This window comes from Ambystoma mexicanum, chromosome 1p (assembly GCF_040938575.1).
Source record: "Ambystoma mexicanum isolate Mex_15411 chromosome 1p, UKY_AmexF1_1, whole genome shotgun sequence".
NCBI lineage: Eukaryota > Metazoa > Chordata > Amphibia > Caudata > Ambystomatidae > Ambystoma > Ambystoma mexicanum.
Window position 1 is genome coordinate 1,038,514,712 of NC_090921.1, and position 27,589 is coordinate 1,038,542,300.

The 27,589-nt window shown below is 49.9% G+C and overlaps 1 protein-coding gene across 5 annotated transcripts in view; it reads right to left on the reverse strand.

Annotated features, from left to right (window-relative positions):
* The window catches only part of WDR59 (WD repeat domain 59), a 1,538,892-nt gene that overhangs the window by 152,889 nt on the left and 1,358,414 nt on the right, over positions 1-27,589 (reverse strand). The gene's annotated exons all lie outside the window — the stretch shown is intronic.

Sequence of the window (27,589 nt, forward strand, 5' to 3'; positions counted from 1 at the left end):
CTTCAGGACGCTTACTTTCATGTGCCAATCCATCACAAGCACAGGAAGTACTTGAGATTCATGATTGGTAGTTTCGAAGGCTACATTTCAGGCTTACCTCCACCCCAGCGAGTCTGGGTAGAAGGAAATTCACATCTTCCCTTTCCTAGACGATTGGCTGATGAGGTCATGTTCACAGGTAAGGGTCTGGAACATTTCAACAGCACCTGCCAATTAATTCACAAATTGGGATACTCCCTCAACTTCGAGAAGTCTCAAATGACTCCTTCCCAAATGTTTCAACTTACTGGCGTGCTCCAGGACTCGCCATCATGGAGGGTGTTCCCTCTCGGGTTAAGGGCTCAATATATCTTGCAGATGATCATGAGATTTCAGTCTGCCCAATTTCTACCCGTGGAATATTGTTTAATATTCTCATATAACATTGTTTAATGTTCTCTGGGAATATGCATAAACAAACCTGAGGCTATATATGTATCTGGTAAGGGCAACACAGAGTAGTTTGAATGCGTCACTTGATGATGTTAGAGTGAGGCAGAGCTGAGGGCCCAAGCAAGCTGGATAACCTTCTCCATTCTGGTTTATGGAGGAAGGAGGGGCGCAGACTTGGGATTTTTGATGGGAAAGGCTCAAAAAGCTACCCCTTTCCGCTTTTGAGAGAAGTATTCCTTTTTACTTCAGCTGCATAGGGAAGTACCCTTAACTACAGCAGCTCAATATTGTGAGAAACCAGAAGGTGTCCCACCCACTAGTCCCCAGGTATCTGTCATCCAGGTGGCCAGGACACGGCCATCGCTTTTGGAGTCAGTTCCTGGGGATGGACCAGTGCAGGAGGATCACCTGTTTAAGGGGTCTTTTGAGGGGTCTTTTGGGAGTGGGAGAGGGGCACCTGATGGCGAGACGTGGTATTTTTTTTTTACATTTGTTACACGCCAAGACCCTTGGGTATCACGGCGTGGTTGCAGACAGCTTAGTATTTAGTCTTACATTGTACATGGAACAACAAAGTACATAGGTTATTTACAGGCAGGGATTACATATACTTGTGTGCAAATATTTACAGGTTCAGACGAAAAACATGTTACTAATATTGGTTAAATAACCAAGTTTTTTAAATCCTATGAAGGATGTCTCTTTTTTTGATGCTGATGGGAAGGGAGTTCCAGTGTCTAGGGGCAAGGACCTGGAAATTGCTGCCCCTGCTCTAGTGTTTTTGTAGCAGGGTATAACTAAGTGTTGGTTATCGTTGGATCCAAGTGATCTGGCGGCTTCTTTTTTCTGTATTGCGTTATTGAGGCAGATTGGGGCTTTTTTGGCGAGGCATTTGTACGTAATACAAAGTGTTTTAAAGGTGATTGTGGCTTTTATAGGTAGCCAGTGAACATCCTTCCTTATCTGGGAGATGTGTTTGTATATTTTTAGGCTTAGAGCTGCTCGTAGGTCTTTATTTTGCATAAGTTGCAATTTACTGAGATTGGTGTTGGAGGTGCCTAGTAGGAGTACATTGCAGTAATCCAACTTGGATAGCACCAGGGCCCTAGCCAGGGTAAGGCAGTTGGACGGTGTCAGATATTGTCTGCTTAGTGAGATTAGTTTGGAGGTATACGCAGTAGATGAGGAGAGGGTGCTAATGTGTTTGGTCATGGTGAGGTTGGCGTCTGAGTATACGCCAAGGGTTTTAACTTGCTTGAGTACTGGGATCAGTGTGCCGTCAATATTGATAGAGAGGTAGTCAGCATGGAGGGCGGCTATTTTGGATTGTGATCCCACAATGAGAAGTTCTGTCTTCTCATCATTGAGGCAGATACTATTCAACGCCATCCAATTTTGGATGATGGCGTATATTTTATTTATGGTTGATGTGTCCTGATCATAGTTGCCTGAGGTATATAAGGGGTATAAGGATCTGGGTGTCATCTGCAAAAGTGGACTAGATGACACCCATATCGTCAAATGCCGAGGAAAGTAGCTTTGTGTAGGCATTATAGAGAGTTGGAGAAAGGCATGATCCTTGGGGAACCCCTATGGGGACTGGTATAGGATCAGCGGCTTCTTTGCTTATAAAGACTCTAGGTACGTTCCGCTAGGAATGATTTCACCCACTTAGTGGCGTCTTTAGAGAAGTTGAAGTCGAGTCGTTAGCTAGAAAATTGCACAGCTTGTTGTGATCCACAAGGTCAAAAACCGCGGATAAGTCGAGCAGCAGAAGTATACAGAGTTTCCCTTGATCTCTGATAGAGTCCATCTGGATTTTAAGATCTAGAAGGGCTGTTTCCGTGCTATGGTTAGGCCTATAGCCAGATTGTCTTGTTCCGAGTAGGTGGTTTTGTTCGAGGCGAGTTTGGATTTGCGTGTAGGCTATTTTGTCGATGATTTTGTGTAAGAAGGGGACCGTTGTTATTGGGCGATAATTAGTAGGCACAGTGGGATCCAATGTTGTTTTTTTTTTTTTAGAAGTGGGGTGACCCAGGCTACTTTGATGCTGGCTGGGACTGTGTTGGTGTTCAAAGAAGCGTTAACAAAGTTTGTGATGGTGGGGGTGAGGGTAGAGGCACATTCTTTAATTGTTTTTGCTGGGACGTTGTCCCCTTTGCAATTAAAAGCTTTAAGCTTGGATATGGTATCCAGTACTAATTCTTCGGACACCGGGGAAAAGTGGAATAGCATGTTAGGATTTACGTCAGGGGTGGTGTTGGGGTTGGTGATTATTTTATTTTTATCAGCTAATGCGAGTCTTTTGATGGCGATTTTGTTTTGTAGCAGTGCAATTTTGGCAGCTAGGGCATTTTGTATGGTGGTGCACCATTCATTACTAGAGTCAGCTAGAGTCGTGGCTGGGGTGGGGTTCTTTAATTCTCTGAGGATAGAGAAGAGTTCTTTAGAATCCGAAGAGGCATTGCTGATGCGATTGTTGTAGGCATTGGCTTTGTGGGTGATGGCTGATTTGTAGATTTTGTAAGACTCCTTTCCTTGTATGTGTTAGCAGAGTCCGATGTGGGATGTTTAGTATGGGCATGTCAAAGGGAGCGTTTTGGTTCTTCTAAGTGAAACTAATTCCTCATTGAACCAGAAGTGTGTTTTTTATCAGCTGTGCGTGTTTTGGTTGTTATAGGCGCTACCTCATCAATAGTGAGGGTGAGGCATTTATGGTAGTAGTCGGCGATGGTATTAGGGTCCTTGCTGGTAATTGAATTGTTTTTTAGTGTTTTATTAAGGATAGGGTCAAAGTAATCAGCAGTGAGTTTCCGGGGATTTCTAGCTTCGTAGGTGTTGACTGTATTGGTCTTAGGAGGGCTAGTTTTGTCACTCAAGAGAGTGAATTCTATGTAATAGTGATCTGTCCAGTCGAGAGGAGTAATAGTGTCAACGGATAGTCTGGTATTGAGTGAGAGGATCCAATCAAGTGTTCGACCCTTGATATGTGTGGGAGCATTCACCAGTTGGGTAAATTTCATATCACTGAGCGCTGAGTGTAGGGCTTCAGCTTTATGGTCTTGGTCGTCGTTGAAGCCTAGATTTAGGTCTACAAGGATAATACATTTGGTGTTGGGTTTAATGAGTGGGGCAAATAATAATGGAATGTCTATTTCGGGGTGACTGTTGGAGCTGGGTGTTCTGTAAATCACTGGGTGTTCTGTAAATCACAACAATATTTATCGTGGTTTTACCATTCATGGCCAGTTTACCTAACAGAAGTTTGTACCCTGGGATGTCTTCGATAGAGCAGGGTCTTAATTGTAAATTAGTCTTGGCTATGATGGCTACACCACCTCCTGTGGTATGGGTTCTATCGGTCCTAAGGATGGTATAGTCAGGAGGGATGGCAAGCATTAACAGAGGTCCAGATGCTTGATGAAGCCAGGATTCTGTGACTACTAGTAGGTCTAGGTTTTGTTCAATAATTAAGTAATGAATTTCGATAGCATGAGCTCCTAGAGATCGGGCATTGATGAGAGCGCCTTTGAAGCCGGTGAGTGGCGTGGCGTCTACGGTACTGATCTTGGGCAGCTGAAATAGAATGGTGTTAGGAGTACTTTTGGAGATCCGATCAGTGGGGGGGGTTTGTACTTTTTTTTGTGTGCATGGGGTCAGTGGGCTTGGGAAGGTTAAGAGTCCTCGTAGTATGAGTATGGCTGTGGTGTAGTAATTTAGTGCAAGATCTTAGTCGATGGAACCTATTGAGCCCATTGATGGGGTGGGTTATGGTGCCTGATGCCGATGTGGGGTGAATCGAGGGGTCTGCTTTGTGATCCGTAGGGATGGGCTCTTGGGTTTGGCTCCTAGAGGTAAGGCTAGGGCTATGGTCGTAAACATGGATAGAAGGGAAGGGTGCAGTGGGAGGAAGGAATGGTGTAGGGCAAGGTATGGGGCGGTGACTAGGGCATGCTAGTCTGGATAGACTATTTATGAGCGCAATGAAGTGGCTGCCTGTACATGGCATGCTGTCTTGGACAATACTGAAAGGGAACATTGTGATGAGTAGCCAGCCTAGCATAGCTATGTTCAGTGAAGCCGAAGCTAGGAGTGTGGCGTTAATCATGTGGTGTGGAGATGCACTGGCGGTGATAGCTAATGTAGGTGGAAGTGATTCTGGTGAGCTGCACATGGAGGAAGTGGGCTGCGCGTTTCAATTCTCAGGTTAATTTGGGTACGTGGTAGAGGGCAGCTAGTGCTCATAAGTGGGCTTTGGGCTAATTCAAATGCTTATGGCATTGTGCAGCAAGTGCCAGTAGTTAGTCCTCAAGTTCGTTTCAGCAATTGGTCAAAGGTCAGTGGGCAGAAGTCAAGTACAAGCTAGTGGGTGTGGGCAACTAAAGCCAACAAAAGCTAGTTTAATACAATTAATCATAGGGCGAAAGGCAGTAGTCTAGTACAAACTAATCACGGTGGGCAGCAGGTACCAGTGTATAAAACATTAGCAGCTAAGAGGTGCAGTAAAAAAATATATATCAGCAAACATAGATTTGTGAATATATTACAGTGATACGAGCGATAAGGTAATCGTGTGAGGCAGCATTTGTTAATGTGCAGTACATAGACAGGGTTAACCTTGTTCAGTGGCAGCGGTGGCTGAAAGTTTGTTTGGTGGAATAGTAGTAAGATAAACATGTATGTAATGCGAACTTGAATAGGCTAGAATCAACAATAGCATTATTTCATAATATGCGGGAGCAGGGACCATTCGTCAGTCAGTAACTGACAATTGAATAGTGGCCGGGAGCTGAGCTCATCGCAGAGAAATTATAATGGGCGGAATACGTATCCCCCTTCCTGTAACACCTTTACCCCATCCTACCCCATAGGATATATAGGACCTCAACTCCCCCACCCACTTTCCCTTCATGAACACTTTTCACATGGACAGCCTGCTCTGGGAGAAAATAGACTCACACCTGAGCGTTGTACCTGACATGTCCCATTACTATGGTCAGGCAAGGTCAGGCAATTACGGATAATCACTCACACCTGACTTCCATTAAACTTCCCCACACAGATAAAAGGCGGAGCACGAGAGCACACTCTGAGGAAGGCAAAGGAACAGTGGTTACATGACAGCAGGAGAACAAAGGAAGAAAGAGGGCAAACCAAGAAGGGTGCGCAATGAGGGATATACCCTTAACCTTTCCGGCGAGAAACTTTTGCTTTCCAGAATCCTTCAGAGTAACCAGCATAAGGCTAGGAAATCAGACTGAAAACCCTGTATTGTGTGTCGGAGATACCCAGGGCTCTCCTGCATGGTTGACCGAGTCGGTGTGGAACGGCGGTCGCCTTGGTACCATCCTTAGCTCTAAGATCAAAGAAGTGCCAGAGAAATCGACACAGCCGGTGGGTTGGGGAGACCGATGCAAGACCGGTTTGTGTTTAAGTCAAGGTTGCAAGTGGCAACATTGTAGAAAGAGTGCAAGAACGAAGATTGGGAACGTGTGTGATGAAAGACGCGAGGAAAGCTTAATTGCTGATGAATGTTTGAACATTTACAAAGAAAGATACAATACCAATGACCGAGTGGTCCGGCGCTGCGTGGGTGCTCAATAGAAGGTCTCTATAAAGGTATCCTGCCAAGAAGTGGCAGAAACAAAAGTAGAAGATTGATAAGAACATTGTGTGAAGTGAATTGAAGTGGTCCTGCAACGGTTTAAGCAAAACCCATCCAAACATTCGAAAGTCTTTGATTTTTGACATCAAGGGAAAAACGTAGAAAGTGAGATTACATGGTCCGACCCGAATGAGGGAGATCTAATGTGAATATTGTGCAAAAGGGATCCGTGCCCGACGAGGGTGATCCATGGTCAGAGCACGAATGAGGGAAATCTGTTGTGAACATTGTGGTAAAAATGGGTCAAGTCTGAAGGAGGGAGACCCGTGATGAATACTGGAAACGAGAACTTATGCATGTGAAATTTTGATAAGAAAGGAAGTTTGGCGCTTGTGACGACATGCCCTCTGCAGTAAGAGACTTTTACTGGAAAGGAGGCTTTGGCAGAAGGCCCTGATGCCTATGCTTTGAACTGTATCCTCGTGGCAGAGTAGCCAGAGTGGGTGCAAAGCTCAAACGTGCTACCTTGCCCCCTGCTGAAAACGTGGGGCATGGAAGCCAACTGCTCAACTATCCTGACATATTATTTCTTGAACACTTTTCTTTTTGCATACACTCTTATCCCACACCATTTTGTATTTAGAAGTAAGGATTGTCAATCGGTGTATTCGTATAGGCCCTTTTTATTTTGACAGAATCAACTAGGAGTGTGTTATTATTTGATGGTCATAGCTTGCTCCCATCCTTAGATTTAGGTTTGAAAAGACGTTCAACCAACCCACCGAAGTTCAATAAGCACCCTTGAACTGTGATCACCATGTGATACCATGCCTTCCTTACAATACCCATTGAACTTTCTTATTCAGATTTGGCTTATGTTTCCATCATGATCACATCCAATTGACACTAAATATATTTTAAAGCTTTGTGATAGCCATTCGACACCATGATGGGGTTTTAGGTGGTTTTGTCACTGGATTTGATATTTGGTGGATTTTTTCGTTTATGTATTTGTCAGATACCTGGTTGTTGCCCCGTAGTGTAGGCGAAGAGTTCTTGCCCCGTAGTGTAAGCGAGAGTTCTTGCCCTGTAGTGTAGGCAAAGAATTCTCCCAACCAATGTAACCCTATGGATGAAACACACATACAGAGGGATCTATTAGTTGGGAGAGAGGAAACCAGCTGAAACCAGGAACTGTAATGGAATAAGGAACAATCAGTAATGGATACCGTTACGAGACCAGTAATATCCCAAAACTCTGGTGCATTAGCTAACCTGAGTATGACCGGAGATAATCCCCTCTTAGTATGCAGGTAGAATCCCCTCTTAGGATGAAGGTAGACGGCCCGCTCTAGATAAGCACATAATTGAAATGCTGGCGCCCCGCCGAGATGGTCTGCAGCTGACGAGCTGTTCGGACATATATTGTCAGGTACGGGTGTCTCACACCGTGTTCTTTACTATGTGCTATGTTTATTCAGGGGAACCAGAACGTGCATTCTGTCACTAGAATCCATTTTGATCTGTCCACACTTAACGCGTGATACTAGTAATCGTATTCTTTGATGTTCTGTATTTTTTTGTACTAGCCGATGCATATGATGCAGTCACCTCTCCAATGCATCGATCTGCACGCATTTTTTACTGCACAGCATCATGTGCTCCATAATTCTAAGGTATTCTGTAGAAGTATATGATCACGTGCACACTCGCGTGTTGCACACTTGTGACTGTCCAACTAAAACGTGTTTTGCTATACTTATTTTCCACAGCGGGATTAAACCCGAACACTACTCTTATTTCCATTGTGTTATAATTGCTTGGCTTACAGATTCAGGTAATGGTTTTTCAACATTTTACATACACCAATAACATTTCTGAGACATGTTTGCACGCTAACATTCGTATTGTGTTTCACTGTATCCATTTTATTTCTATTCTTACCCGTGGCAAACATCTTTAATTCATTGATCATCCATTTAGCGTATTTATCAACTCTTAAATGGCATAAGTGTATTCTAGGGATGATCATGTAACATAATCACTACGTTCACCGAGCGTTTTTCTTTGTTTCTATTAGGATAAAGCTTGTGGTTTGTATTTTCATTATGTGAAAACTATGATAATTTTTCTTTTCTAATTTGTGGTTGATAACACTGCTAATTGAAATGTATGTTCTTTTTCTTTTTTCTCCTATATAATCCATCTCCAGTCCCCCCTCCTTTCTCTCTGTCCAACTTCTTCGTTGTCTGTTTGTGACAAACATTCATTTGTTCTTATGTACTTTCCTGTCTATATATTGTATGTGTAACAGGACTAATGTGCATACAATTTGTTACCAAATAAGCCCTGGTTTGAAAAAGGCAATACTGTTTATGCCGAAACACGTGTCACCTATGGGCTCTAAACTTGACACAAAACCCCTTTTTTTCTGTGCTATGATTTTAAAAAGTATGTAATTTCAAGTACACTATGTTGGTGTGGCGTGCAATCATTTCCTAGAAGGATTGCTTACTTATCCATAGGAGAGAGGTGGGGCCTTGACCTCTGTCCTTTTTGATTCTGCGACTCCTATAACTCCTCCAGTGCCAAAACAACTTTTTGGGCGCAAAGTGTAACAAGTTGGTGCTATTTCTCCACACTTCTTTTGGTTTGTGTTTTTAAAGATGGCCGCTTTTGTACTTCCTATTCCGGCGATGACGCGGTTTACGCCGGCGGTAATCCTGCTAAAAGCAGTAACACTAATTCTGCCTATTTGCAGCAAAATGTACTTACAGGCTGTGTTTTCCTACGATAATTCCACTGGTGCGATTACTGTTACTACCGATGGGTGGTGTGGGCACCCACCTACTCATGATTCAGCGGACAGGAGATGTCTTATTCACCCAGAAGGAGAGCCATCTCACTCTGGATATAGAACCTAAGGCACAGTTTGTGTGTAAAGAATATATGGTTAAATGTTCGTTGCTTGAATGTTCAGACCAACAAAAACAGTTAATCAAATCTTCTGGAGGAATCCTTCTTTTCTGTTCTTTTACACAAAAAGCACCTTTCTAGCTTTTTTTTATCAGGTCTGATTCACTAGCCTGCCAAACCTGACCATAGACTTCCTCAACGGTATATCAAGTCTGGTTTCCGGTTTCATTTCTCCTTTTCTAGTCGGTCTCCCCGACTGCTTCTGGGCTCCAGCCCACTGGCTGTAGTTACTCTGCACTGATGAGGCCTTTATCCCTTAGATGTGTTACTGATGGGCCTTGCCGGATTCCATTTGGGTCCCATACCCTGAGGCAGGCTGGCGGGGCTTCCCCACTTTCATGTGGGTCCCAGACCCTGTTGCTCTGCTTCTGCAGGATTTCCTTCCCTCCTTTACCTAGTATCCACTTGGACAGACCTGTTATACTATCCTGCCAGGCACTATCCCAGATAGGTGACTTCCTAAAGTTGGTATACGCTTGAGTGCTCTCTCCGTTATCCCTTTGCAATCTTTGGGATGTATTTATCGGCTTTACAAAGTTCTTGCCACTCTGAAATGCTGCTTTCATCCCTTGTGCTCTCTTGGACGTATTTATGTTGTTTGCAAAGTTCGCATCACATATAATCCCACTCGTATCCACTTGTGCTCTGAGATATGTATGCGTGGTTTCCAAAGTTTGTATGAATATACTGCCACTTGTATCCACTTGTGTTCTTCAGGATATGCATGTGTGGGTTTTACGCTCCTCCAGCTCCCTCAGTGTCATAGCTACTAGTCCGACCCTTTCCCTACCTTTGGGTAGCCTTGTGCGGTCTCTGGTCTCTTTGGGTGGCGTAGCAGAGCTTCTCTGCTGCCGCGTTCGGCATTCTCCTTCTCGCGGTTCCGCAGCTCTTGATTCTCCCTCAAATCTCCAGCTGCCTGCGCCTTCCTTCTTGCTCGGCTACTGCTGGTATGGCGGTTGTCCTTCCTGCCGCCAGCCAGGTCCACCTCGCTGTTAGGCAGAATCCTGTGCAGTTCCCTTAGGGAGCACTACAGAAGATTAAGACTACAGGTATGAGCAATAAATCCCCTTTGGTATCAGTCTGTACCAGAAAGATTTAGTTGGTAGTTTTGGCTAAGCAGTCAGACTTCTCTCAAGAGGGAGATGAGCAGTATTCAGAGTATACACAATAGGGCTACAGCACTATGGTACAAGGAAACACTGACCAAAGCTTTGTATTAAAAAGAATATATAAATTTATTTTACACACTTCTAGTTCAACACATATATCACAGTTATTAAAGCAAGTTAAAATCGGTCAAGAAAAGTATACACAACTCCCTGATTAAATTGTAGACAAGTTTGAGCAAGAGTGAAAACTGAGCAAAACGGCACAGTGAAAACCAAACACAAATGGCACTCTAGCAATTTCTCACAAGGGAGGGAAAGAACAAGTTATACAGGAATATACTCTTAGGCACCCTAGCAACACTTCCCAATACGTTTGTGAACAAGTTTTAGGCAAGGCAGTACTTTGGCATGTATAATGAAAACCGAGCAAAATGGGAAGGAAAGGGTGGTTATAAGAGTTAGGTGCACCAACACAGTTCTAGTTGGAAAGCAATCTAGAGAAGGCAGTTATAACAGATTCAGCCAGAGTCAATAGGCCTGTGCCAGAGTCAGTGGTACAGGGCAAAGAGCCCAGGAGCAAAATGTTCTCGTAGCTGCAGTCAAGACTTTGTTAAACGATTCGAAGAGGTGGATGCAGAAGGTGAAAGACAATGTTAGATGATAGGGGTGGCCAACCCAGCAGGTAGGTAAAGGATTTAAAACACCTTTAGCGCTACCAAATGAAAAGGGAGGCCTGGCACAAAGTACTTTAAAATGTAAAAGAGGGTCCTGCGGTGGCGGTTGTTCCTGGCAGTTCCTGCAGTTTGGGAGGTCCAGCAGAGGAAGAGAGGCTCTAGTCGTGGAGGAAGGTTCGAATTACTGCACTGCCCAGGGATGAAACCAGCTGCGGTGCTGCCAAACAAATAAAAGGTACGCTCCTTTAAATCGCGGTCCGGGTCGACAGGTGCCTGGCTACCCGGTCTCCGAGTGCAGGGCACTGGCGATTCGACCAAGGCAGGTCCAGGAAGGCGATTGGCAAACTGGTTGGCCCAAACCAGCTTAAGGGAAGAAGGCTCTTGCAGATGAAGATCTTCTCTCGTTGTGTGGAGAAAAGTGGTGAGACGCTGCAGCAGGGCTTCACCGGTGGTTCAGTTGGTGCAGATGTCTTTGGCTTCTCTCCTCTTCGGCTTCTTAGTTCCAGTGGCGATGTCTTACTCTTCCAGTCCTCAGGACTCTGCTTTTATGCAAAAAGATCCCCATTCATACAGCCGAGCTGTCACTCACACAGTGGAGTGGTCATCCTGGCGGGAGATCCTCCAGCCTATCAGGGCAGAGTGCGACATGGGTTGCTGAGGCAACCTTGTTTAGGGGTCCTACTCCCCCTCCCACACAGTGGTTCCACCCCATACTCCGTGGCGCCGAAAGGAGGGCTTCTTGGCAGAAGCCCGCCAAAAGGACGAACAAAGGATCCCCGACCTGGGTTAGGATCTTCGAGAAAGACACGAGAAAGAATTTAGATAAAAGTTCTGGCAAATAAAACCTACCAGAGTAAAGTTAATATAAGAATAAACCGGCAGTATGTTAGAGGGTGTCAGTAAATGTGGTAGCCTCGAACAATGGGAAAATCCCATAGGGAAATATTTACGGTCGAATATTTTTGGTAGTAACCACTGCCACCAGCCAGAAACTTTTGAGAGAGGGACTGTACGGTACCCTCCCGAAAATTAACATAAGGGAAAAATTATTAACCCTTGCCAGTACCTCCATAGTAAGATGGGTTGTGCTGGTTTTGTTCATAAGGATTGACTAGAAAAGTCAATGGGGACTTTACATGCCCTGGGAGACAGTAGTCAGTCCCAGGGTATGGAGTTTATGTTTGTGGGTCGCTGATACGCTCACCTGGCTCCCACAGAGGCGTCGATCTGGACTGGACTGCTGCGGTCTCCACCAATGTGACACGTAGGGCCGAGATGACTGACTGGACTGGCCCACCTAGCTTCGTTTGCTTGGCCCGTAGGAATATTCTTCTGCAAATGGAGAAAGGGGATTAACCAACCGTGGAGTTGAGCGTAAATCCCCCCACCCTGCTGTTCTCCCCACTGATCACCTTCGGTGTCCCCTCTTATAGTCTTCACCTGATGATTTGAAAAGATGAGCTCTCCATCCTGCATTGAGCGCAGGGGCGCGTAGATAACCACTTGCTTCACTGGCTCGAAGGAATTGGTGAGTTCCAGGACAATATTGACTCCGATATTCCCGGCAAGACGCCGTAAGTATGTAGTTCGTAAGAGTTCAAATGTTTGACTTTCACTCTTGTCCGATTCCTTGCAGGTTGCAGCTTGACCCTACTGAAGAGTTCCTTGTGGCAACCGGTAATGTTCTGGTAAGGATTTGTATTATCCAACACAGTTCAATAAAATAATGTCCAAATGTAACCTGTTGCTTTCTCCCTTATTCAGGCGCTGAGAGAAAGTATGAAGTCTCGGGGAATAATGCCTCCGGCGGTAAAATCAGGTAAGTCTTTTGTGGTGAGGAGGGTTCCCCTTGTTAGTCCCTTGTTTCACCTTGCTGTCCTTTTGTTTCCCCTCAGGGGCCAGGGTTCGGCTAGGATGCAGTGGAAGCTGCGCCGACCCGTGAAGAAGAATAGTAGCCCCAGTGGTAAAATCAGGTAAGTCTATGGGGGGTATTCCTCTGTATATTCCCTTGGCTCACCTTGCTGTTCTTCTTAGGTGCCGGAGTGCGGCAGGAACATGCAGGAGGATGCGGTGAAATGTGAAGATGCTGCGAAGGCTGGTGAGTTATGGCGCCAGGACTGACTCTCCATATCAGCCTGGCGCCATAGGCGCCAGGAATGCACCCAAATAGCCCCTAGCGGGGGTTGTTGGGCTTGCTTGGGGTAACTTGATGCCTGCTTCCGGGGTTGCTGGACTTGGTCTGGGTCCCCGGGGGTAGGCATCATGACAGTCGCTACGACACCCCTGTGTCACTGCACGGAGGTTGCTGTGTAACACATGTGGTCTGGCATGGGTATGGCATGGATTCACATGCTCATGAATATTCCCTGTCGTCAAGCTGGGAATCCTCGGTAAAGAAAAAATCAGTATCAGTTTTGTTTCTGATCTGTCTTTCTTAGTAGTAACCAATCACTGATCTCTGGGTCATACTGCTCCCAGCCAATGACTGCCCTCTCCCTAAGCCCCTCTCCTGGCAGCCATCCTCAGATTTTGTACCACGTAAAGTGGCAGTATGACGAAGTGAAGAGCCGCAGCGGGGAAGGAGGGAGGGTTCGCATGTGAATCCATGCCAGACCCATGCTGGAGAACAACAGTTACAGGTAAGTAACTTGTTCCTTCTCCTGCATGGGGTCTGGCATGGATTCACATGCTCATGAATATACAAATACATAGCAGTACACACATGCATAACCACGGGAGGTGGCGAGGCTCAACATTAATCACAGCATTAACTCAACATTAAGCATCTCTTACCTCCTCACCAGGCCCACCTTCAGGCGAACAGGTTCCGCAACACTGCTTGGCCAACTCTGGACTCCTCCCTGGAATCCCGGTCGACGCAGTAGAATCTCATGAAGGTGTGCGTCGACCTCCACGTAGCAGCCCTGCAGATGTCCAGCAGGGGCACACCAGACAAGAACGCCGTGGTAGCAGCGATCACTCTGGTCGAATGGGCTCTCGGACGGCCGGGCAACGGTCAGTTTGCCAACCGATGACAGTGCATGATGCAGCCGGAGAGCCATCTGGAAATGGAAGCCTTCGAGGGGGCCTTCCCTTGATTCACAGGTCCAAAGTTCACAAAAAGCTGTGATGTCTTCTGAAAACTCTGTGCGGTACATGTAGAACTTCAGCGCTCTAGCTACATCCAGCGAGTGCAAAGTCCTCTCGACCGGTGACGAAGGCGGCGGGAAGAAAACTGGTAACACCAAGGGCTCGTTGAGGTGGAAGTCTGACGGCACCTTGGGCATGAAGGAGGGGTGCGTCCTCAGCACCACCCTCGTCTAGTGGAAAGTCAAGTATGCAGGGTCGCAGGGTAGGGCCTGGATCTCTCCCACCCGTCGTGCAGAGGTGATGGCCACAAGGAACTCTGTTTTTCATGACAGGAACTTCAACGGTGCCAAAAGCAGAGACTCGAATGGCGGCCCCATGAGCCTGGTCAGCACCACATTGAGCTCCCACGCCGGGGCTGGAGCCTTCACTGGGGGGAACGATCGGAACAGTCCTTTCATAAATTCCTTCACCAGGTGATGAGACCACAAGGATGACCGTCCTGTAGTTCTGGTGTATCGGGAAATCGCTGCCAGATGCATCTTGATGGACGCGTGGGCCAGTCCAGCCTTGGCCAGCGATAGTGGGTATGGTAGCACTTGAGGGACTGTAATCCGTAGCGGGTTAATCTTCTGTGCACGGCACCAGACAGAGAGCCTCTTCCACTTGTGTCTGTAGCACTTGAGAGTTGAGGACGTCCTGGCCTTTGCAAGAACCTCTTTGCAGTCCGCCGGGATATCGTACCCTCCAAACTCTAGTGCTGCAGGAGCCAGGCCTGCAAGTTCTGCAACTCTGGGTTGTGATGAAGGATGGCACCTCCTTCTCTGGAGAGAAGATCTGCGTCCGTCGACAGTTTGACTATTGGGGACGCTGATAGGTCCAGAAGGTCCGGGAACCGGATCTGTCTCGGCCCCGCCAGTGCGACGAGGATCATCCTGCACCGGGACCTCTTGAGTTGGTTGATGAGTCAGAGCAGCAACAGCAACAGAGGGAACGCATACAGGAACAGGCCGTCCCAGGGGAACGAGAAAGCATCGCCCATGCTCCTCGGCTGGGGAAACCTGCTGGCGAACCTCTGGCACTTGGAGTTCGTCGCCGTCGCGAACAGGTCGATCTGGGGTTTGCCCCATCGTTGGAAGAGTCGATCCACTTCATCCTGATGTAGTTCCCACTCGTGGCACGAGTGCAGCTCCCTGCTGAGTGAGTCGGCAATGGTGTTCTTTATCCCTGCTAGATGAAAGGGTACCAGAAACATCCCCTGGGCAACGGCCCAATGCCACAGATCCTGGGCTTCCTTGGATAGGGCTGGGGATCTGGTTCCTCCCTGCTTCCGGATGTAAAACATCGTGGTGGTGTTGTCGATGAAGATCCTCACCTCCTTGCCCTTGAGGGACGGGAGAAACGACCTGAGGGCCCAGAACACTGATCGGAGCTCCTGGATGTTGATGCAGAGTGGCCTCTCCTCCGGGAGACAAAGTTCTCTCGTGTGAAGATCTCCGGTGTGCGCTCCCCACCCCTCCAGGGAGGCATCCGTTGTCACCGTCACCTGGTGTGCTGGGGTCTGAAAGTCCCTGGCTGCTGCGATATGCACGCGTGCCCCACCACCGAATTGCCTGGCGGAAAACCTTGTTGAGCGAGATCTTGTCCTCGGAACTGCCCGCCGCTTGCATCCAACGGGCGTCGAGGAACTCCAGTAGAGGACGCATCCGAAGCCTGCACAGGCGCACCAGATAGATGCACGAGGACATCATCCCGAGAAGGGACTGGATGGACCTCACCCTGGCCACGTCCGTGGCCAGCAGACTCTGCACCTTGCCCAGGATGGCCTTCGTCCTTTCCTCCAGCGGCGAGGCCAATCGCGCTACTGTATCGAGCTTGGCTCCCAGGAACAGTGCAACCTGCGACGGAACCAGGTGGGATTTGGGGAAGTTGATGGAGAATCCCAGGTCTGTGAGCAGCCGGACGGTCTTCGCTGTGTGTTCGACGGCGAGTTCCCTTGTTCTTGCTTGGATGAGCCAATCGTCCAGGTAGGAGTAGACGTGGATCCCCTGCAGGCGCAGCCGCACCGCCACTGGTGCCAGGCACTTGGTGAATACCCTGGGCGCCGACTTCAATCCGAATGGGAAGGCCTTGAACTGGTAGTGCCGTCCTTGGACTACGAACCTGAGAAACTTTCGGTGTCCTTTTAGAATGGGGATCTGAAAGTATGCATCCTCCAAATCCAACGACGATAGGAAGTCGCCTTCGTCCAGCTGGCCCAGCACGTGCTGGAGGATGACCATCCGGAACTTCTGTGCCTTGATGTATTTGTTTAATCGACGCAGGTCCAGGATGAGACGCCATCCTCCTGTCTTCTTTCTGATGAGGAAGTATCATGAGTATACTCCGGAGCCCCGGAGCCTCTTTGGGACGAGTTTGATGGCTCCTTTCTTGAGCATCGCCCTTACTTCTAACAGCAGTTGAGGGACGTGGTTTTCCTTCCTGGCCACGGGAGAAATGCGGGGGCACTTTTTCAGAAATTCAAGAGTGTGCCCGTGGGCCAGGGCATCGAGCACCCAACGGTCGGTGGAGATGGACTCCCACACGCTGACGAACTTTGCCAGCTGGCCTCCCACCGGGGTGCTCTGGTGGGGGCACGACGCCACAGCCGGTTCAGTCTTGCTTGGCAGCGGCCTTGCCACCTTGACCTCCCTGGCGACGACAGCGAGATCCACCTGACTTGCATCGTCCCCTGTAGGCATCTTGCGACGAGGAGCGGGCCGCCTGATGGTACGTCGAGGAGCCGCCGCCGAATCCTTTGGAGGCACCTTGCTTGCCTCCCTAGTTCCGAAAGGGCGTCCGTCATTGCTGCAGAACTCGCAAGGCCCAAGCCGTCTCCGTGTCGGCCTTGATGGCCTGAAGTGACTCATCCACAGTCTTCCCAAACAGATTGTTCCCGGTGAAGGGCATGTCCAAAACTTTGGCTTGCACATCTTGGCGGAATTCCGTCGCCTTGAGCCACCCCTGCTGTCGAAGGCAAATGCTGTTGCCCAACCGGCGGAAACCGGTGTCGGCAATGTCCGTGGCTACCGTTATGGCTTGGTCCGACGTCACCTCACCTTCCTGTAGGATCACCAGGGCCTCTGCCCTTTTGTCGTCCGGTAGGAAGTCCAACAGGGGGGCAATCTTGCACCACAACTCCCTGTCGTAGCGGGCCACAATCGCTAGGGCATTGGCCGCCTTAAACGTCATCGCCGCAGACGAGATGACTCGTCATCCCATGGCGTCCAGTTTCTTTCCCTCGCCGTCCGGTAGGGAAGTTGAAGCCGATGCCCCCTCCCCGCTTTCTTCTTGGCCGCCGCGGAGACGACCGAATCCGGGGTCGGCTGTGCCCTAAGGCACAAAGGGGCGGCATAGGGGACCCGGTACTACTTCTCGTACCGGTCCCTCTTGGCAGGCGTCGTGGACGGGTTCTTCAGAAGAGCAAGTCCCTCATCCCAGATGTCATCCAGCAATGGCACTGCAAGGACCGTCTTCCTCTTGGCCTCGCGCCGTTGGTAGAGGAAGCCTTCATTCTTCTGTTCTTCGGGGCAGAGCTGGAAAAGCTCGGATGCCCTGGCAATCATGGCGTGGAAGGAGCCAATTTCGTCGGGCGGGGAGGCCCGAGGAGGTGGTGATGGGAGGTCCGTCCCGTCGTCGCCACTATCGGCATCTGTCCCCGTCGTGGCCGTATCTGTTCCTGTGTCATCCCCAGGGACAGAGGAAGGAGACAAAGGCTGAGAGGGCCATGAGGGCTGAAAGGGCGGGGGTGGATGAACTCTCCTCCTCTTGTTTGGAGGGCTTCCCGATGGGCCCGGTTCTGCTGGGTCGTCCATTGGGGGTAGGGGCAATCTCGTCCTTATCTCCGTGCATAAGGTTTGGATTGCCATCAAAATGGCCACCGAGTTGCCCTGTGGCTCGGGTTGCGACGGGCGCAATGGTTGCTACTCCTCCACGGGAACCTTGTAGGCGCCACCGTCGCTCTTTTCATCCTCCTCGTCGGGATTCCTCCCGTGGGACCGGGCCTCCTCAAACTTCTTGTTGAGGCCCTCCACGACTTCAACCAGCTCCTCCTCGGAGGCTGTGTCTGTGTCCGTAACGGCCACCGCCTCACTCCCCCCTCTTTTTCCACTGGGGTCTTCACGGGGGTCTTCTCGATGGGCTGAAAAGAGGATTCCCTCTGCGGTAACAGGGAAACTCTGGGCCCAGAGGTCGCCTCCACTGGGGTAGCCTACACCGGCTTTGCCAAGGCCGTCACGACTTCCTCGATAGAGGCCTTAGCCGGGTGAATCAAGGCCTTCACCACCTTGTGCGCACTTCAGGCCTTCACCTTGGGGGGAGGGTCACCGCCTCGCTCCCCCTCAGCTGGATCCTTCGAGATCGACCGGGGCCCCTCCAGAAGCTTAGCCGGGTTCTCGGATTTTCTCTTCCCAGAGCGTTGGCTCGTGGTTGATGGCGCCGGTGAAGGTGCGCCCTGCCTGGCAGCCGAGGAGCCCGACCATTCGGCGCTCCCGGTGCCCGTGGACTCGCAGTGCTTTGCCTTCTGTGGGGCCCCCATTGCTGGAGCACCCTCACAGGACTTAGAAGACCGCTCAGACTTCTTCTCCTCACCTGCTGGGCTCTTTCCTTCCAGCCAGTTGGCGAAACGGGTCAGACGATCCCTCATAGTCCGATCCGTCATGTTCATGCAAAACGCACAGTCCTTCTCCACGTGCGTTTTGTCTTTGTGAAGGCAGTAGAGGCATCTCGAATGCTCGTCCTCCTTGAACACATTCTGTAATCTGCATCCAGGGCAGTTCCTAAACAGCTTGGATCCGGGTGTCGAGCTTCCCTTTTCCTGGGCCATGTCCACGAGGTAGGCCTCAGAACCTTCTGGAATCCTCCAAGAAGCGTAACTCGATGAAAGCTTCGCCATTGAGGGGCGTAGAAAATTACAAAACGGGTCCCTGTTGATCGGAAGTAGAAACGGTGGAGCTTGAGGCTCAATTGACCGAAAAAATGAGATAAATCTCTTTGAAAAAACTCAAAACGCAGTAAAAGCTCGGGAGCTATAGCACGAGGACTCCCAACACTTGAACGTGCGGTAAAAATATGAGGATGGCTGCCAGGGGAGAGGCATCGGGAGAGGGCAGTCATTGGCTGGGGGCAGTATGACCCACAGACCAGTGATTGGTTACTACTAAGAAAGACAGATCAGAAACAAAACTGATACTTATTTTTTCTTTACCGAGGATTCCCAGCCGGACGACAGGGAATATTCATGAGCATGTGAATCCATGCCAGACCCCATGCTGGAGAAATTATATTCCTGCAGGCTGCGCTCTTGGGGGGAAGTCTTATTAACATCGTGTTCAAGACTTGTCAGAGTGAAGGAACGCCCAAGGTGGGTGTTTTATCTGTATCCTTTTCAAGGTGTGACAGATTTAGGAGCCTATTTCTTATCTGTCGGTTATGGAATCCAGAGCTGATCCAATGGCTGCCCTGATTAAGCCTTTGCTGCTTTACGCACCGACATGGCATCCGCCCATGCGACTCTCCATCAACGCATGGACGTGCTACAGAGTTTTGTGCAGCCTTTACCTCCCGATGAGAAGTTTGATGATGCTGCTGCCGCAGCAACCCCTCCTGTACCCCAGGCGAAACCACCTGCTCCAGTACCCGTTGTACTTCTTGGGCCTTTTCCTTTGGCCCCACCGGAGCGCTTTTCGGGAGATCCCAAAGCCTACCGGACTTTCTTGAATCAATGCCTTCTGCATTTTCTTTGTCGCCCACTGGCATTTCCGGACACTACTACTAAAGCAGCGTTTGTTCTTTCCCATTTGGGAGGAACCGCAGCGGCATGGGCTAATCCGTTGCTAGAAGCGAATGACCCAGCTCTGTGCGACTTTGATGCCCTCATTCAGGCTATGAATAGTGCGTTTGACATGCGTTATAAGGCACAAACCTCGGATCTTGAGTTCCTTGCTATCAGCCAAAGCAAAGCAGATCTTTTTTCCTATCTTGCTCGCTTTAATCAACTAGCAGCAGAAACCACGTGGCCTGAACAAAAGAAGGCGGCTGTCTTCTATAAGGGACTCTCAGATGAGCTGAAAGACACTCTGTCAGTGGTTCCCGCTCTACCATCTGGTCATCCTGAACTACTGGACCTGGTCTTGCAGGTTGACGCTCAGCTGCAGCAAAGACAGGGTGAACGTCGTTTTCCTGACCTCCGCACCTCATCCAAATCAGACTTGGCCACTCCTGCGTGGTAGGAGAAGTTGAACCCATGCAAATAGGGGCAATCAGGGGTCCGCTAACTAAAGCCGAACGAGAAAGGCGTATGGTCAACAATTTATGCTTCTATTGTGGCCATTGTGTTTGTTTATTATTTATAATGCGCATCATACCCGGGGGTAACAGGGCGCAGCGGTTGCAAGTATATGCGAAGCTTGGTTACACAGGATTATACACAGAATTATAGAGGATGCATACAGGTAAAGAGTTATATGCTTAGATACTTATTTACAAACATGGTGTGCAGTAGGATAATAAACAGACACAGGGGGTATATACAATGTAGAGTTTGTAGGGGGGGTAATTACAGGCTGTAGTCGTCAAACAATGAGCAAGGCGTTGGGGATGCTGGTTGTTGGATTTTAGCAATGTAATGGTGTTGGCTCTAAACTTGTGGTATGTTTGGTCTGTTCTAAGGCTAGGAGGCAAGGAATTCCATAATTTGGACGCTTTCACCGGGAAACTGTTACCTCCAATAGTAGAACGTTTGAAGCTGGGTATGACAAGACTATCTTTATTAGCAAGTCTTACAGGTCTTGTGGATATCTGCTTGTGAAATCTCTCAGCAAGGTCGATGGGTGCAGCATTGTTAATGGATTTGTATGTCAGCGAGGGGTTTTCTAGGAGGACTTTGTCAATTATTCTGTCGGCTGGTCTCAGAAATATGGTTTCTTCTCGAAATGCTCAGGGCCGCTCTAAGGGCATTGTTTTGTAGAATCTGGATTCTTTCAATAGTGGCTTTGGGTGATCCTAGGTACAGGGCATTACAGTAGTCTAGGCGTGAGATGATGAGGGATCTGGCTAGAGTAATGCAATGGCTTTTCGAAAGCAATGGCTTGCCAGTGCGTATCAGTTTGCACCTGGAGGATGCTAAGGAATTGACTTGTTTAGTGAGTGAAAGGTGAGAGTCAAGGTAGAAACCAAGTGTTTTTACCTTGTGTTCCACTTTTATAATATTGCCATCAATTGTGAAGGATGAATATTTAGGATCTAGTTTTTTTAAGTTGGTCTGGGCCATTACATTGGTGTATGTCCCAAGAGACCTGTCAAGACGGCGGGAAATGACAAGACTCTTCCTTAAGCCGAGCCTTTAGGACGAGTCATCAGATGGACGGCTCAGACAAGTGCCTTCCCTTCTCGCATATTGACCTTGCTATGTGTTTCACGATCCCTGGTACTGAGTCCTTCACTAACCCGGTTTTGATCGATTCAGGGGCTAGTGGGAATTCTATGGACATACAATTGGCAAAACACCATGGGTTAATTGTGGTTCCTAAAGCAAGACCCGAGGAGGTACATGCGGTAGACGGCTCTCGTCTAGTATACGGATGGGTAACAGAACAGACGGGTCCGCTTCACATCTCTACTACGGAAGGCCACACTGAACAGATTGTGTTTGACCTCATTTCTGCTCCGCAGTTCGGGATCATTCTTGGTCTATCCTGGCTACAGACTCATAACATACATTATGAGACCATTCTTGGTTTATCCTGGTTACAGACTCATAACATAACACATTCCACCGGGGGGCGCAAAAGCTCGGTCGCCTGAACCGGTGCCTCCTCAACCCAGGCTCTATCAGTCGAATTTAAAACAATATATACAGCAATTAATCATCCATCTTACCTCCGTTCCTGGTCCTTGAGCCCGGGGCTCCTCCGGCGGTGATTTCTTCCAGAATCGGACTCTCTTTCGCCCAGTCCGGGCTCGGCTCCTCAGTGCGGTCTCCGCAGTACCAGCCGCGGGGACAACCCTCCAGTGGCTTTGGTGTGAGGCGGTGCATCTTGCCCTGGGTCCTCTCTGCTTCACCGCCGCCTGCCTCCATTCAATTGAGGGTTACTCCTTGGCAGTTCCCGGCTTGGCTCGCGCCTCCAGTGGCTTTGGCGTGAGGTGCTGCATCTTTCCCTGGGTCCTCTCTGCTTCTCCGTCTCCCGCCTCCATTCAATTGAGGGTTACTCCTCGGCAGTTCCTGGCTTGGCCCGCGACTCCAGTGGCCTTTGCGTGAGGCGCTGCAGCTTGCCCCGGGCCCTCTCTGCTTCACCGCCGCCCGCCTCCATTCAATAGCGGGCTCCTCCTCAGCAGTGCCCGGCTTGGCCCGCGCCTTCAGTGGCCTTGGCGTGAGGCGCTGCAGCTTGCCCCGGCCCCTCTCTGCTTCACCGCCGCCCACCTCCATTCAATAGCGGGCTCCTCCTCGGCAGTTCCCGGCTTTGCCGCGCAGTCTGGACTCTTGAACCTCAATCCTCCTGTCTGCAGCGGTGCCGGCACCTCCTTCGCCTTGGACAGGGACTCCCTCCGTACTGCGGCGGGTGCTGTTGTCTTCCCCAGGCCTGAATCCCAACGTTCTGCAGCTGTCCTGATTCGGATCCGCTATCGAGCCACCACCAGCATGATTGCTTGGTCCTTAGCGGTTCACCCTCGGTACCCACTGCGGCCTCAGTCCCCCGGGACCAACCCATGCTAACCCACCCTCCACCTTGGACTGGAGCTTGTGCTCCCGACATACTGCAGTGAGTGCAGTGCATCTTGCCCAGACTGAGGCTCCTGCTTGCTGCGGCGGATCTTGCCGCCTCTTCCTTCCAGACCAGTCGGATTTTTTCAGTGAGCCACCATCATATTTCTCCTCAAAGGCCCCATATCGGATAATCCCAGCTGGACCCCTGCGCAGCCTCTCCCCCTCAGCTTCGACGCGGGCACCCCGGTCCTCAGAGCCTCCTGCGACTCCTCAGTCTTAGACTTCACTGCCCGCCCTTCCTCACGACTGTGCGATCCTTGCTACTGTGGGCCCCTCATTGGCAGAATCCCAACTGCCCCTATCACAGCCTCTTCCTACGCAGTTCCTGTGCTGTACTCCAGACGTCAATACCCCTCGGAGCTTCTCCCTGTGCAGTTCCTGCGCTGACACTCTGGACTTTGGTGCCCATCGGTTCCTCTTCCTACGCTGTTCCTTGGCTGGCACTCTGGTCTTAGGGCTCATGGAGCCTCTTTCTGCGCTGTTCCTGTGCTGGCACTCTGGACTTTTGAGCCTCTTCCTGCGCTTGCACTCTGGACTTCAACGGATCCTCTCCCTGCGCTGTTCGATTGCTGGCACCCTAACTTCAGTGCCCTTCGGAGCCTCTTCCTGCGCAGTTCCTGCGCTGGCACTCTGGTCTTCAGTGCCCACCATCTCTCCTCATCTACTGTTCCCCGACCCTCAGACTCACAGCCTGCCCCCACTCCTCAGGCCGTGGCGTCCTTCCCACTACGAGCCCTAGGTAGCACCTCACCTGCTGACCCCCTCAGCCTCCTCCTCAACCAGCTCTCCAACTTCTGTGTCCTTGCCCACCTTCCTCTTCACACCAGGGCGTCCTTGCTACTGAGGCCCTCTCTGATACCGGCTCCCTGTACCTCAAGATCTCCGCCTGCCTCCTCTACTGACAGGTCCCCTCAGCTGATCCCAACTCAGCTCCAGTGCGGCCGCCAGACCTCATTTACCAACTCAGCGCCCTATCTCTACTGCCCAGCTCTTCTGCCCAACTCATCTGCCAGCTCCGAGTACTCCTCCTAAGCTGAACCCAACTCGACCCCCCTTGTGCGGCCTCCGGACCTCTTACCTACCAGCCCCTCTTCTGCCAGCCCTCTTGTCCTCACAGAACTGCCCACACGCTAGTCCATTCTGCAGGGTGACCCACCTCTGCTGCTACCTTCGAGTGTCCACTTCAGCTAAGCCAACTCTACCTCCCAGTGCTGCCTCCAGACCTCTTACCTACCAGCTCTCTGGTCCTCACTGTTCTACCCCTTCCTATCCCCTGCCCCCTCTATCTACCTGCTCTCCTAACCACCTCTTTATCCCTTTCCTTCCTCTCTGCCCCCCTCGGTTATGCGTTTTGCCAAATCTCTTCCCCACCGTCCTCTTTACCCTCTCCCCCACCCTCCTCCCCCTCTCCGCCTCCCCTGTCCTCTCCAACCCTACTTCTCCCTCCTCTTCATGTCCATTCCCCTCTTTAATCCTCCCCCGCACTCTTCCTTTACTACGCCTACCCTCTCTCACTGCCCTAACCTTCTCTACCCCCCCACTGTCCAACCCTCCTCTCTCATCAACATTGCTCTCTGGAATCGCTAGATCCCTCTGCAATAAGACTGCAGCAGTTCTTGACATGTTCCTCTGTCTCAACCTTCATTTCCTCTGCCTCACTGAGACCTGGATTCCTCCTCACAACACTTCAGTCCCTGCTTCCCTAACCACCTCTTCATCCTCCTCCTCTCATATCTCTCGTGCTACTGGTCGTGGCGGAGGTATTGGCCTCCTCTTCAACCCCAAATACCTTTCCGCTCCCTCCCCTCCATCCCTTCCTTCTTTCCCCTCTTTCGAGTTTCTTTACAAATCCTTCTCCTCTACTCACCCCTTCTCCTTTCTAATCATATATCGCCCACCTGACCCTCTCTCTACCTTCTATGATGACCTTGATCACCTCCTTTCTCTCATCTCCCCCTCTGCCCTTATTGTTCTAGGCGACTTTAATCTTCACTTCCCTTCTCCCCTCACTCCTCTTCCCTTTCGTCCATCCTTGACTCCTACCTTCTTTCCCCTCTTCCTTCCTCTCCTACTCACTCCTCTGGCTCCACTCTTAACCTTATCTTTAACTCTTCCTACCCCTCTTCTACTGTCTCTACACTTCCTCTCCAATTCTCCGACCATGCTTTACTCTCCTTCTCCCCCCCTTCCCCTTCTATTTTCTCACATCGTGACCTTCGTAACTTTGATCCCTCCCTCTTTCTTGAAACTTACTCTTCTTCTCTCCCCTCTCTACATTACTTTTCTTCACTATCGGCCAATGATGTACTTTCTACTCTCTCCTCTTCTATCTCCTCCTCTCTTGATCTACCCCACCCCCTTTCCTTCTTCCGTCCAACCCAGAAACCGTCTGAACCTTGGCTCTGCCCTCAACTCCTCTCCATGCGATGTCTCCTCCGACGTCTTGAAAGACTCTGGCTCAAATCTCCTTCGCTTTCCAACCAATCCTCCTACTTCTCTCATCACTCCCTCTATGTCTCCTGCCTCTCCTACTACTCTAACCTTCTTCATTCCCAAGCCTCCCACCCCCGCCGCATCTTCCAAAACTCTCTCGTCTTCTCTCTCCCCAACCCCTGATCCCTCAACCTCCTCCACCCTCTCTCCCTCTGACTTTGCAAACTTCTTCTCCTCCAAAATTCTGTCCCTCCAGCAAAAAATCAATTCCTCTTCATTCTCCACCCTCCCCCTCTCCCTCCTCGCCCTCTACTTGCATGACTGTTTTCTCCCCAGTCTCCCCTTCTGACGTTTCTATCCTCCTCTCCAAAGCCCACCCCTCGTCTGCTCCATCTGACCCTGTCCCCTTCCTTATTATTCCTAAGATCTACCCTCTTCTTATTCCTGCCTTTCCTCGGCCACCTTCCCCTCTGCTTTCAAGCATGCCACTATCATTCCGATTCCGAAGAAACCTTCTGATGATCCCCTGCTCACCTCTAACTTCTGTTCTATCTCACTTCTCCCATTCCTCTCTAAACTTCTTGAGCGCCTTGCCTACTCGCAGCTCTCAACCTTTGTCACTAATCTCTCTCTCCTTCCCCCTTTTCAATCTGGCTTTCGCCCCAAACACTCTCCTGAAACAGCCCTCACATACTTAACTCCCTCCTTTCTGCCCGACACTCTAAGCAATCCTCCGTCCTTATTCTTCTTGATCTCTCTGCTGCCTTCGACACTGTTGATCACCCCCTTCTTCTCAACACTCTCTCCTCCTTTGGTTTCAAAGGTTCTGTACTCAACTGGCTATCCTCTTATCTCTCCTCCCGCTCTTTTACTGTTTCCTGGGGAGGCCGCTCCTCTCCCACCCACCCTCTCGAATACGGAGTTCCCCAAGGCTCGGTGCTTGGTCCTTTCCTATTCTCACTCTACACCTCCCTCCTTGCCTGTGTTATCTCCTCATTTGCAAAAACAAAGAGGTGATGGCTGGAAGGTTTAGACTGAATCTTAACCACTGGCATTGCTCGGGGCAACCCTCCAGACCATCTTTCTTCGCCTGCCAAGCCATTACAGAAGGGGAAAGACCATATGCAAATCAGGCTTGGCCCCACCCCTAAAGGGGAAGTCAAGCCCGAACTGCTACGTCACATCCCTTCTGCACGAGACCACAAGCATCCCCAAACATGTTTCACCCATGTTGGGGCTCATCAGTGAGGAGTAGCTTGGGTCTCTAGGCCCAGCAGGCACGGGACCCACGTCTGGGCATACCCGTCCCACTCGGGGTGACAAAGCAAAAACAAAGAGGTGATGGCTGGAAGGTTTAGACTGAATCTTAACCACTGGCATTGCTCGGGCTGGGCTGCTACCTTCGGTGGCGGCAGCTGCTGACTGATTTGCACATGGCTGGTCCCCTTTTGCAATGGCGCAGACGGGCTAAAAAACGGTGGTGTGGAAGGTTGCCCAGAGCAATTGCCAGTGGTTTAGATTAATTCGAAACCTTCCACCCATCACTTTTGTGGTCAGTTTATCTCCTCATTTGGCATTTCTCACCATTTCCATGCTGACGACACGCAGCTCTTTCTTGCCTTCTCTTCCTTCTCTCCTGATCTCCACCTTAAACTTTCCTCCCGTCTTGCTGCTATTAAAAACTGCATGTCTTCTCGCTTTCTTTCCCTTAACTCTGACAAAACTGAAGTAGTTTTCTTCCCTTCCAACTCCCTCTCCTCCTCCTTTCATTCATTTTCCTCCCTCTAATCTTACTTTCTCCCCCCACGCTTGCAACTTAGGCTTTCACTTCGACACTTCTCTTACTTTTTTCCCACCATATCTCACTCACCTCTCGTGCCTGTCGCTACCACCTCTATAATATTCGCAAAGTCTGCCCCTCCCTTACTTTCCATGCTACTAAACTTTTAATCTCTTCCCTTATCTTCTCTCGCCTCTTCTACTGCTCCTCCTTACTTTTTGGGCTACCTACGTCTCATCTTGTCCCCCTCAAATCTATCATTCTGCCATCCGTACCCTCTGTCTCCTCTCCCCCTAGACTCCATCTCTGCTTCCCTATCCTCCATTGGCTGGCTCCCCTTTCACTCTCAACTTAAATTTCATTTTCTCTGCCTAGTCTTCAAATCTCTCCACGATCTTGCTCTCCCTTATCTTTCTTCCCTTCTTGCTTTCTACACTCCCTCTCGTTCCCTTCGTTCTGCTGACCACTTCCTCCTCACTGTTCCTCCCTTCCCTTGTGCCTCCTCCCATTTCCGCTCCTTCCAACTCCTTGCTCCCCTCCACTGGAACTCCTTACCTCTCTCAATCCGCTCTATTCCTACCTTTTCCTCTTTCCGCACGTCCCTTAAATCTCTCCTTCTCCATTCCCCACCATGATATCCCTCCCTATTCTCGCTCCCCCTTTCCCATCCTTTCCCTCTTCCCCCCTTAA